Source organism: Cibotium barometz, chromosome 30, assembly GCF_041138505.1.
Source record: "Cibotium barometz isolate CiBa-2024 chromosome 30, ASM4113850v1, whole genome shotgun sequence".
Lineage (NCBI taxonomy): Eukaryota > Viridiplantae > Streptophyta > Polypodiopsida > Cyatheales > Cibotiaceae > Cibotium > Cibotium barometz.
In genome coordinates this window covers 32,747,421-32,761,947 of record NC_141075.1, presented here as the reverse complement: position 1 = coordinate 32,761,947, position 14,527 = coordinate 32,747,421, and positions in this window count along the sequence as shown.

The window sequence follows — 14,527 nt, the reverse complement described above, 5'->3', positions numbered from 1 at the left end:
CTCCATAGGTGGCAATGCTACCATGCAATCAACCAAGCCAAAACACCTTGCTATGTTATGTTTAATGGAGCCTTTTGCGTATGTGACGTGCAAGGAAAAGAACTATGCTGGTTATGTATATGAGAGAAAAAAGTTGCATGTGTACTTTAGGAAGTGCTTTAGAAAGACTAGTGATTAAGAACCGGGTTTGTGTTGTCTTCAAAGAGAGGCCATTGCCAACACTGGCTAGATGTGCCATTGGTGTAAGGCATCAAAGCCTTGGTTAATCCACTAAGGCATTTATGCCTTTTTTAGCCTTATTATTATTTTCATTATGCTTAAGGTTTACACTTGTGCAAGGTGCATTTACCCCCAGATTCTAAGGCATCGAAAAATTTTACTTTTGCTCACAATGGCTCCATAGCAAGGATGATTCACCTTCCCAGATTGACTCATAGCTGCTAATTATCAGACATGTGCAAGACACGAGGAGCCTCCATACACACACACTTAGCTCAAGGATACACATAAATCAAAAGTGAACATACACGAGTATTAGTAAAGCTTATGAGTAAAAATGTATTAATCTTTTTCCCTTGCTCATCTGGATGGTGTTGTTAGCTATCTTATAATGTGTCTCACCAAAAACTGAGCATCTAATTGACCTTTAGCAAAATTTTCCCTTGTGTCAAGGATGTAATTGCAACCGGACCTTTAATTTTCTTGAAGAGAATAATCAAAAGACTCATAAATTAAATCAAATATCAAACAATTACTTGAATTAAATTAAAAATTAAAGCATAAAACAAAACATAAGATAAGAGAAAGAAATACATCACCATCACAAGGCAACACAAGACTGGGTGCAATCTTCCCCCCCCCAACGTGAGTGGCTTCTTCTCGCGTGGGTATTTTTATATATTCCAAAAAGCAGGCTTTAAGCCAAAAATAAAGTATACATCCATATTTGGACTTTGCCATTTAATTAGCCTTTGTCCTCAATTAACCTTTGTCCTCAAACCTTCTAAGGTTTGCACTATTTTTCTAATTCAATAATCCAACTTGTGCACATATGCACATTACAAAATAAATCAACTAATGCTCGTACGCACACTGTACAATAAATTGACACGTGCACACACCACATCACACTGATGTCAAAATAATTTCAAATGCCATAATACAGTCACAAAAATATTGTGAGATCGGTCCACACGCCGTGACTCAATCCACCATCCGTGTGACACCTAAATCGGTACCCTCGCACTGTGCAACACCTAAATCGGTACCCTTGCACACCTCATCACCTAAACTCATAAACATAAACCACGTCAGTAATAACAATCAATTGACATCACATCAATCAATCCTAACGTGTTCATGATGAGAAATAGGCATCATAAAAAATATATAAATTTAAATGACCATGATTATTATTCAAATAACATGGGTCATAACAGTCCTCCCTATTGGGAATCAACTGTCCTCAGTTGTGCAATCAATGAGTGGATGGCTTCATGGTACATGTGGAGGACAAGATCATCACATCAAACAATTTCTAAAAAATAAAACCAAACAAATGAACGCATGTAAAAGGGATCTAAGTGTCCCATACCACATAGGTACCTTCCACATACAAACACTCGCTGGTAAAAGATAGGAGACATAGATACGTCTGGGGTAGGTATGTAAAACCAATCTAATGTCCCATACCATAGATTAATTTCACACGACACTACCTTAAGAATAGAAGTTTGAGACGGAGTAGCTAATTCCGTCTGAAACTTTCATTCCAACATAACTTTTCTCTATCCTCAAAATTAGACTACAAGTCTTATTCTAAAAATAAATTAGGTCGAAATGAAAATTCTTATCAACTTAGAATTGAAAAATAATCACTTACTTTACTGTCAATAACTTGATGAATTCGGGGGATTTGTTCTTGATCTTCATCTTGTAATTGTCTCACTAAATTCTCGGGATTTGTTTTTGATCTTAATCTTGATGAATTCTTGAGATTTGTCTTTGATCTTAATCTTGATCTTGTGTCTCATTAAATTCAAAAATTATAATCTTTGAATAGGTATATAATTCTTGAATTTGTAAATCTTACTTGTGAAATCTAAAGGGGATCTTGATCTTAAGCTTAATCTTAAACTTGAAATCAGAACTTGAATAAAATTAAACATCTTGTGCCCTAGTTGCTAGCAAGAACTTGATGAATCTTGGCTTAGATTAAAAATACTTGAATTGACGAAAATTGAGAGATTAGTCTTTAATTAATCATAATTGCAATTCTTGAGTAAATCTTGTTCTTAAGGGGTTTAAATCTTGTGGTTGAATACATCGTTGACTTAGCAATTCTTGGTCTAGAAAGAATCTTGTACTTGGATAGATCTTTAAACTGGAACACTTGAAATTTTAAACAAAACTTTACTTGAATTGTTATAAACTTCGTAATTGTGATTGACATAGAACTTAAGCTTGTTTTCTAATCACTTGAAAGCTATTTCTTTACTTTTCTCATCATCACTAAATTCGATGGTGAAGCAATTGATAACTTGAATCAAGGACTAGAGAAACTTGCTTGGATCTTGAATCTTCAAATTGGTCTTATTCTTGTATGAGATGTCTAACAATCACTTTTACTTAAATTGGGGCAACTAGATCTTGAAGATATTTTTTGTTAATCTTGTCTTGATCTTTCTAATTAGGTCACTGTATCTAAAATTCTCTTCAGGAGCTAAAGTTTTTCTAACTAGGTCTAGAAGAAAAGAATATTTAGAAAACAGATACAAAAGCAAACAATAAATTGTATACTATAAATAATTTTTAACACATACCTCCACCTTTGGTTAGTGTGTCGAGTACGTTAATCTCTTCGGTGTCAAGCTGTTCCTGAATAGTACGATGGTGTGGATATTCACCCATCTCATGACAATTAAAAGAATAGAAAAAAAAAAATTTAAAACAAGAGAAAAGATAGGGTTTCTTATCTCATATGGAACGTCGAACTAGATGTGAATCCTGCCAAGTTAGCTCAATACACAAATACATATTTTTTTTTTCAAGAAATAATCCGTGTACTTTTAAAATTAAAGCTTTATTAATTAAAGCTCAAAGAGTTTCTTAATTAAGCTGACTAATAAAAGCTTTGCTTAACATGATTTTCTACTAATTTAAATCCAACACACAGTTAAATCCAAGCTTAATAAAAGCTTAAACGAAATGATTAGGTGAATTCAATCATCTTGAAATTCATAAAGTTCAGGGCAAATTTGTTTTAAAAAAAAGCTTTGGAAGAAATTATAATTAATGCATAATGATTTTAATATTTACAATTTGTATATATATATATATATATAGCTTTTATACTAATAAACTTTTAATTAAACTTATTAAACTTAGTAAAAGGCTTATGAAAGCTTTACTAAAACTTGCCAATGCCCAACGCCAATCGTTAGAATGCAGCCCACTAAAAAAAAGAAAATTCAGCATCTAATATAAAAATAAATAAATAACTTAAGCTTATAAAACTTTTGGCTAATTTAAGCTTTGTAATAAATCAAAGCTTTAAGCGCAATTAGCTAAATAGAAAATTCCTGCGCCCCCCCTGAATTTAGCGCAATCCTGAAAAAAATTCCTTCCCTGAATTCAGCGCCTTCTGCAACCTGAATTCGCCGCCCGGGTACTAAGGAGGGAAAAAGCCGCTGCTGCTGCCACCGCTGCCGCCGCTGCCGCCGGGATACGAAGGAGGGAGAGAGAGGCAAAAGAAATTATATATATTATATATATATATTTATTACTCTAAAATTTGAGCCCAGCGCAGCGCAGCGCAACGCAGCGCAGAGGAGGAAGAAAAAGAAAATAAAACAAAACAAAGTAAAATTTTTTTTTGTAGAATATTTCTCAACCGTCTATTATAGATTGCTTCCTCCCTCAATGGTTTAGCAATTGGAAAGCTAAGCAGGATTGACTATCAATTTTGAAACCCATCCATACAGACAGATCACAAAGAGGTCAAGAATTTAGCAAAACCGCTTTTCAATTTTTGAGAGAGGTTTCATGGTTTCTTTGGGCAATAGGTTGATGGAGACTCATTACCCAATGGTCAAAAACAACCTTTATTTCATCCCTACATAAAAAATCCCTAAACGTGTTCTACTTCAATTAAAATTCAAGAAAATTTACCAAAATCTACCAAAATTCATCTCGGTTTTTGTCTCTTTCACCTCTTTTGACGGCTTTCAAGAAAATTAAATTTCACCAAAGCTCTCATACCACTGCAACCGGACCTTTAATTTTCTTGAAGAGAATAATCAAAAGACTCATAAATTAAATCAAATATCAAACAATTACTTGAATTAAATTAAAAATTAAAGCATAAAACAAAACATAAGATAAGAGAAAGAAATACATCACCATCACAAGGCAACACAAGACTGGGTGCAATCTTCCCCCCCCAACGTGAGTGGCTTCTTCTCGCGTGGGTATTTTTATATATTCCAAAAAGCAGGCTTTAAGCCAAAAATAAAGTATACATCCATATTTGGACTTTGCCATTTAATTAGCCTTTGTCCTCAATTAACCTTTGTCCTCAAACCTTCTAAGGTTTGCACTATTTTTCTAATTCAATAATCCAACTTGTGCACATATGCACATTACAAAATAAATCAACTAATGCTCGTACGCACACTGTACAATAAATTGACACGTGCACACACCACATCACACTGATGTCAAAATAATTTCAAATGCCATAATACAGTCACAAAAATATTGTGAGATCGGTCCACACGCCATGACTCAATCCACCATCCGTGTGACACCTAAATCGGTACCCTCGCACTGTGCAACACCTAAATCGGTACCCTTGCACACCTCATCACCTAAACTCATAAACATAAACCACGTCAGTAGTAACAATCAATTGACATCACATCAATCAATCCTAACGTGTTCATGATGAGAAATAGGCATCATAAAAAATATATAAATTTAAATGACCATGATTATTATTCAAATAACATGGGTCATAACAGTAATTCAATGCCCAAAAGATGGTGGATCTTCAAGAGTGATATCGCACATGTATGAGTATCTCCTTGATCAAGTATGAAGTCAAGACACCACCATTCTTAAACAAACCAAGTAGGGTTAGCAACACATAGCCAATAACCATTTACCCCAAGAGTTTAAATCACTTTCAAGAGATCAAATTATTATATTAAATATCAAGTGGATAAATAAAATAAAGTCATGCAATGCAATGAACAGAATGTAAGTGTAGTCACAACATGGGGCTTCTCATCCTCTCTGATCGCTCAAAAAGTTATCCAAATGGTGGCAGCTTGTGGGAAAGTTGATCCTTGAGCTTGAACCTAGATCTTTGGTTAAGCCTAGTGCATTATCCATTGGGTAGCAGATCTAGAGTGTAATGATAAGGTGAATGATAGGATTTTTATGACTCTTGGAGAATAATTATAATCCTCAAGCACAAAATTTAGGGCAAACCATAGACTTGAAACAAATTAAAATATAAATCTTCACATAAAATTTAAAAAACAAGAGAACTCAAAAGTAGAAAAGAGATCACCGCTGACATAAGATTGGGTTGAATCTCCCCTAGATGAGTGTGGCCCACTGTACCTCTTGCCCATATTTATATGTATTAGGGCTTGCGTTTCAAAAAGATAACTCCAAAACAAAATCTCAAGTGCTTTTGAGTTTTTGAGCGTAAAAACTCTTTTTTAGGTGGCATGATGAAAAAGCATGATGAGATGGCAAGATGCTTATGTGGAGTCTCCTCCATATGATGTGGCATGTACATGTAGGACTAAGACTATGTCACCATAGCTCAATTGCTTGACAAATGGCATACTCTCTTGGTTTGGAGAAACACCAAGCCTAATAATAGGCATCCTTTGTTTTAGACTTTAGGTAGATAAAGAGGGAAATTTTGATTAAGATGGATGGAAAATGGGCTTCCCTTACTCAAATTCACTCCAACTCTTTTTGTTAAATTCACCACCATAACTTGTTTGATCCACAAGAAATTGGAGTACAATGAGAGTCGTATTAAATTTATAAAATTAAATTATTGAATTTATATAACTGAGTTCCCCAAACACTCACTGCCCCACTATGATGGGAGCCGTCGCCACTCTATTACACCAACCATTTTAAGAGCACACCCATGTCCACTCGAGCAGGGACGACCATCTTCGTGTGACAGGATTCACTACTCAAATGACATTTGTCTAGTAATATAAAGGCATGTGTGGTACCTTTATAGGCTTCCACAACAATACATACAATGAATACAGAAAACAATCAATATAGAGAGCATGATCAAGCAGTGATGCATCAAACATGCACTAAGAATGAGTAAACCTTCATAAGCTTAACAAGACATTCTTTGTTCTCCATTAAATCTCCGAATGACATTTCTCTAGTTTGTCGTGATCCTCTCAATAACTTCATCCAGTAGCTTTTTAAGTCCCATGTCATGAGACTTGCTTCAGAATGTTGCATCTTCTAAGGTCTCTAATAACTATGGGAATTCTCTTTTAGCCTAAAGAGCTCGTTTATCTCTTAGATTTTTGGATATAACAGTGTGCTCCACTTGAATCTCTTGATCCCAATTTTTAACCTTTGCCTTAAGTTTATTAAGGTTTAGGTTGGAATTATATATATCCTTAATTCACATGCACTTAGCAATCTCTTTTCTTTAATTCTTTTAGGTCAAAATTCTATATATCCTTCATTCACATACACTTTAGCAATCTCTTTTCGTTAATTCTTTACAACCTTGATAAGACTAAAAAAAAGTTATTCACCTAGTAGAACCCATTTCTTTGATCTCCTATGTAATACACTCGATTTATAATTTAAGTGTTCCAAATTGATTCTCCTAACTCAATTTCTCTAAATTTCATTGTCTTATTCTTTAAATGTCTTTCTCTCTCTACTCCTAAAGGGAGGTCAAGAAAGGTCCCCTCTTGACTAGGTGAATCTCTAAGTGGAAATCAAAAATGAATTTTATCATAGGTGTTTCTATTGACAAATCCATGGAGCTTAATGACTGGGCAAACCTCTAAGTGGCAATCTATTGTGTATGGTAGATAATATCAAGGCCTACTCTAGACTTCAAGGCCCTAAAAACGACCTTAGACTTCATTTAGGAATTTTGGAAATCTATTATTTAATAGAATTTACATTCAGTGGCCTGTTTTGATACTTCTTTAGGTTGGCCTTCCCTTGAAGGTTAAAATGGTTTTGAAGGCATTCAAATTTCAACAATGGACTACATACCATAATGGTTCAACTCTAGTAAGCACCATGTGCTCATGGGTGGCTAATTAATAAGTTGCATGTATAGTGGGTTACTCTACATTGGCCACACAACAACCAGCACCCTTTGCATTTTGGTACATAATTTAGGAAATTATTCTAAATGATCTACATAGGCCACATCAACCAACACCCTCTCAAAATGTAGGAAAATAGGAATTATTTCACATAGAAAATAATAGCCCTTTCACATAGGAAACAATAGTCCTTTTACACGCTATTATTTCACACACGAAATAATATCCCTTTCACACACCCCTGCTGTGTTAACTAAAATGTGGAGAAATTATATAGATTAAATTCAACCTCTAGCTTCACGTTCTTATGCCTAATTGGTTACATCAGCCTTAGGTGGAAGACCAAGTTTCACAAAATTCAACTGTGCTAATTTTCGCCTAATTGGTTACATGAGCCTTAGGTGGAAGACCAAGTTTCACAAAATTCAATTGTGCTAATTTTCACCAAGTTAGGATTTTCAATTTATAAGTTATGTAAAATTTGATGCACCGGGGCAAACTGTGCAGTATAAGAAAGCCAGATAACACACATGAGTATCACTAGTGGCAAGACCTATCTCCAATGGGCTAAGCCAAGCACACCATTAAAAAAGACAACTTCATGAGGAGACAGCCCATCCCCCATCCTCCGAACATGAGAGGTTTGGGTACCATAGAGTCATGGACATCTCTCTCTCGCTCTCTCTCGCTCTCTCTCTCTCTCTCTCTCTCTCTCTCTCTCTCATGTTTATACACGCACGCAAAATCTCTTTGCATATACATACACACATACATCCATACTTTAGGAACTGGCACACATATAAACATATATAACATATATACATATACACATACATCTACAATGTCTATCCATATATATAGTTACATATATATACACATACATCTACAATGTCTATCCATATATATTTACATACACACACATATATGCCTAAATAAATATACACATATATATGTTTTTGTAAATATATATGTTCACATACATATATACATTATATATACACATATATATGTTTTTGTAAATATATATGTTCACATACATATATACATTATATATACGCATTCATACCTATACATCCATATGTACCCATGCATAGAACCAATCAAGTATACATATATATATATATATATATGTATGTATTTTAAACTTAGCCTTATGTAAATGTATATATTTGCACATATATACATACATGGTACTCACATACACTACCTATACATAACTACCTATACATATGAAAAACATCTATCTATCTCACATAGACCACCTATAGATATGAACAACATCTATCTATCTCTAGATATACATAAGTACAAACATAGCATTCATGTACCTATACACACACACACACACTTATTTACACTCACAGCTATACCCATACCTAGTGGCATGACCCGTCCCTAACGCACAAGAGTATTCTTGCATGCATAAAAACAAAAGCTCATCACATGAGGACCATTTTGGTCCTCATGGTCCTCAACTTGCCAACCTACATATATACACACCATACTTGCCACATATATCCATGTAGAAGCTCTTAAAGCAATTACATTTCTTTGTATAAAGAACCAAAGTTGGCATAAAGATATACATCTAGAATTCCAACCATAATAGTGTTGATAATCTTAACACACCTGAGCAAGCATTAAAATAATCTTCATCAGAACGACTAGATTATCTGTAAGATTCCTCCTCCAACCCCCTTTTTGATGTCTAGTATCTTCCCCTGTAATCAATCCCTCTTCAGAAATATAAAGACCTTGTTTCTAACTGTTTTAACCTAGAGAGAGAAAATATTCTAGAGAGAGAATATTCAGATTTTAAATATTTTTGGATAGAAAAATATCTCATATAATTAAGATGAATTCCCCTGAAACAGAAATTCAAAAAGAATTTTCAAATGTGCAATTGGAATTAATTGGAAATAGGTATAAAGAGCCTTAGTCTAAGGGTCTAGATTTTCAGAAATCTTTAGACTATGGTCCAATTAAGGTTCTATGGGCCAATAGCATCAATACATGTGTAGGGAGAAGATAAATCCAATTTGTAAAAAGAAGATACCCAAAAATGAGTAAATGCTCACATAAGGTGAAGAGTTGAAAATGTACAAGGTTTATTAGTAAAAAACTATGAGCAATATTAAAAATATGAGATATTTTGGGTATCCAAAAATGAGTAAATGCTCACATAAGATGAAGAGTTGAAAATGTACAAGGTTTATTAGTTTTTAAAAAAAAACACATATGTAAGGAAGGGGAGTTCTTTAAAGGAGGTGCATATTTCACATAAGATGAAGAGTTGAAAATGTACAAGGTTTATTAGTAAAAAAAAACTATGACACATATGTAAGGAAGAGGAGTTCTTTAAAGGAGGTGCATATTTCACATAAAATGAAGAGTTGAAAATGTACAAGGTTTATTAGTAAAAAACTATGAGCAATATTAAAAATATGAGATATTTTGTGTATCCAAAAATGAGTAAATGCTCACATAAGATGAAGAGTTGAAAATGTACAAGGTTTATTAGTTTAAAAAAAACACATATGTAAGGAAGGGGAGTTCTTTAAAGGAGGTGCATATTTCACATAAGATGAAGAGTTGAAAATGTACAAGGTTTATTAGTAAAAAAAAAAAACTATGACACATATGTAAGGAAGGAGAGTTCTTTAAAGGAGGTGCATATTTCACATGCTTGAATGAGTTTTAAACTCATAAAAATTGAGATATTTCATCTCTCCTCTCTCCTCATTCAAGTCTAGTTCCAAAAAGTTAGCTTAACTGACCTAAAAATGGTCAAAAAGTGACCTAACTGACTTGGAAAATTCTAGAATCAGTTTGTTTGGTTAGGAGCTCAAATTTTCCTATAAATAGAAGCCTCCCCTTGTTGAAAAAAATATAATGTCTTATGCATTGTTACTCTACTCTACCTAAGCCAAGAACTGTGAATTCTTTAATAATTCACTAGTTTTTGATACTTCTCTCTTTCTTCAATCCCCATTGGTGGCTCCATCAACATACTAATCCAATTGATTGGTTGGGGGCCTCTACCGTGAACAAAGAATCAAGCAAATTATAAGATAAGTATAGTGAATTATGATCTTTTCTATAATTTCTCAATGATTCTCTCTTCTCAACCCCTCTCAAGCTTGAGAAGCTTAATTGGTATGGTTTTTGAAATGCTATTGAAGTTAATTAATTAATGATAGTAAAGAATTACATAAAATTCTATTTATATTTAATTCTAATGGTTTTTCTCTCTTTCTCACTTAAGAAATGGTCATACTCATGACCCTCTTCAATCCAAATGAAGCTTTTCATAAGGCTTTTCCTTAATCCAAGATTAAGCTATGCTTGAGGCCAAATTAATGGCTTTTTTCTATGCTTTTATTTTATGTATATTGATGATTCAATCCATTATGGATTGATGATCCAATTAGAGACCATTCTAATTATTTCTTTAATAATGAGCCTTATCCCTTAGAAAAAAATTGAGATTTATCAGTCATCATAGTAGCGGAGCTATGGCAAAATTTTTATAGAAATTACGCATAAAATAATTTCATTCAAAGCATAAAAAGAGGACTTCCTACCATATTCTAGGAACTATCATCCTAGATTAATTAAAAGAATATTATTATGCATAGAGATATAGATGTTTGCATGTAGATGTAGAGGTATGGATGTGAGTGTGAATGTGGAGGTGGATGTATGCATGGAGATGTGGATGTATGCATGTAGAAATAGATGTGTAGATGAGGATGTAAATGGAGATGTGGATGGATGCATGTAGAAGTAGATGTATAGATGTAGATGTGAATGGAGATGTGGATGTATACATGTAGATGTAGATGTATAGATGTAGATGTGGATGTGGAGGTGGATGGATGCATGTAGATGTAGGTGTATAGATGTAGATGTGGATGTGGAGGTGGATGGATGCATGTAGATGTAGGTGTATAGATGTAGATGTGGATGTGGAGGTGGATGGATGCATGTAGAAGTAGATGTATAGATGTAGATGTGAATGGAGATTTGGATGTATACATGTAGATGTAGATGTATAGATGTAGATGTGGAGGTGGAGGTGGATGGATGCATGTAGATGTAGATGTAAAGATGTAGATGTGAATGGAGATGTGGATGTATGCATGTAGATGTAGGTGTATAGATGTAGATGTGGATGTAGAGGTGGATGTATGCATGTAGATGTAGATGTATAGATGTAGATGTGAATGTGGAGGTGGATGTATGCATGTAGATGTAGATGTATGGAGGTGAATATGAATGTGGATGTGGATGTATGCATAGAGATGTGGATGTATGCATGTAGATGTGAATGTACGCATATAGATGTGGATGTATGGATGTGAATGTGCATGTAGATGTGGATGTATGGATGTGGATGCATGAATGTGCATGTAGATGTGGATGTGAAAATAGATGTATGGAGGTAGATGTGGATGTATGGATGTGAATGTGGATGTGGATGTAGATATATGTATGGATGTGAATATATGATATGTGATGTGAAGGAATCTGAAGTGATGAGATGGAAAATGATGTGATGGGATGAGTACACATATAACTGGAATGTGGAATAAGCAATGTGGATTGATGAGGAGGGTAATGTGGAAAAATGAGAGTTAATATAGAAACTGTATTTTGTGACTGTTTGTAAATGCTGTTTGTAAATGACTGTTTTATGTCAAGATTGCTGGGAAAGCATTGTGACCATCTTGTGATTAAGGTCGTGGAGACCTAACTGAAAAAGTTGCAACTGCTGACGGAGAGTCAATGAAGGATGTCTCGCGTAGCAAGGTCGGCCGAGGTCTTGACCAGTCTCGGTGCGATTAAAATGGTGAGCTTCCGGTATGGTGGATGAGGGACCAAGGAAGCGGCCTATGAGTGAAGCGCTAGGTCACCTGCGACACGAAAGATCCTAGAGGGTGCTGACCATACGGTGCTTGGGCTCTGGGTCGCCTAGGATACCCACGCGTGCGTCGAGGAAGATATTGGAACAGAGTTGGAGTTGTTTTCTGAAATCGGGCATGGATCTGGTTGATTGACCTTGCTGGTCTTCAATGGATGAGTCCATGGCTCTTTATATGGATCTGTTGGTTGATCTTGCTGATCTTCAACGAGAGTCCATCTTGATAAGTGATTATATTGCCGAGTATTATGGGCTAGGGATTAGGAAACGGCCCCTGAGTGGACAGGTGGTGAGCGTCCTAGTTGCCAATGATGCCATAGATACTCTGATGAAGGAATGATGGAAAAATTAAGAATCAACTGGATAAATTGGAAGATGGTGATCAGTGATACTATGGTTTTATTAAAGGATTGTTTTAAACTGGTTGAATCTGTGAAAAGGCAATTTCATATTGGGTGTGTGAGTGGTGTGACTAGTTTTATTTTGCATGAACATCCGGCTAGGGGGCCTTGGAACTCTTTTCCTTGGTACCCGGGACAAAACCTAACCAAATTACTAATTGGATTCCATCACTACAGTGGTTGGGCGGTTGGCTAACCCATGGGATTGGATGGGGTTAGGCTAGACTGATGGATCCGTAAATCGAGACTCAAACTTTTGTTTTTACGATAGATAAAATAAATCCCGGACAGTAACTGTTCTATGGATAGGAATCAACGGCTGTGCCTCTTGAATGGGAAAAAAAGCGTTGATCCCAATGATCCAAGTGCAAGTTTCTTCCTTGATCTGACCAAGTATCTTATAGATGCAATTGGATCAGCTCGATCAGAAATGATCTTGACTACGTTAGAGTAAAAAGTTATCCTGGTGGAATCGCCCGTGCTTTCCGATAAAGGAAGTTTTTTCGGGTTCGGTTTTGGAACAATCGACGGATTAGTCTCTTATCCGGATACCCGTGGGTGCCGAATGTGGGACCCCTGTCCCGCGCGAGAAGTGCTACTTCCGCTGCCAGTATCCTGAATCCGTTGCTCAAATTTCTTATTTACACGAAGTGGGAAAGAAGTATGGAATCGAATTCAAAGATCATTATTTGGAGAAACAGTTGATAGAATGCCAACAGGAGATTCAAGCAAGAAAGCCAGCAAGTACCATGGTGAGTCCACCCATGGAGGAAGCTCAAATAGAGGAAGCAGGTGTGGTGAAGTACAAGGACCAAAGACAAAGGGATACCATAGAGACACAAGACACATTGTTGGATTCACAGGTCGAGGTCAACCAAGAACCACAATTGTCTAGTTATGCAGAGCCACCAACAGTCCCTGAGCCAATCTTTGAGGTCATCACAATCTCCAAAGTTCCAACATTTCTCTCTAAGTCAAAATCAATTTCCGAAGATCCAGTACTGAGACAAATTTACTTCAAACTGCACGTTTAGACCTCTCAGGAAATGGTTTCCTTTGACCTGCAACAACAGCAACTAGTATGGGTTAGGTTGGAATCTGATTATACTTTGTCACTCAATGTTTAATGAAATCAGACATTATCCTACCCATAAGCTCAAGTAAGCCTTTTGTAGCCTTGATATGTATGCTTTTGCTACAAGTCCACTTATGAGATGAAACCAGACATTATCCTACCCATAAGCTCAAGTAAGCCTTTTGTTTAATGAAACCAGACATTATCCTACCCATAAGCTCAAGTAAGCCTTTTGTAGCCTTGATATGTATGCTTTTGCTACAAGTCCACTTATGAGATGACCACGATCATATCCCAAGTGAGTAGCATAAGCAATAGCATGTTGATCACTCAAAATCCTTCTTTTTTGTGACACACTTTTAACAAGCTTAGCTGGTCTTTGGATAGTAATGGTACTCCAGCTTTGGATGCCAACATTGCTAGATCCTTGCTTATGGATTCTACTTCTCTTTTTCCCCCTCTTGATTGGATATACTTTAGCTTATCACCATACAATGGTAAGTGTGAAGATGCAAAAGATGAGTTTTCCACTTCATCTGAATATTCATTGAGCTCTTCTTGCGCAAAAATAGGGAGGTGAATTGGAGCCATTCTTCCAGTACATCTTGGAAATCGATAAATAAATTATGGCCATGTGTGATAGGAGATTGACCTAGCCGATTAAGCAAAATAATAGACCTAATGTCATTTGTATTATTTAGACCTAATGTCATTATTTAGATTTAAAAGGTAGGGTAGAAGGTCATTGCATAATACGTAGTTGTGCCCTCCTTGAAAA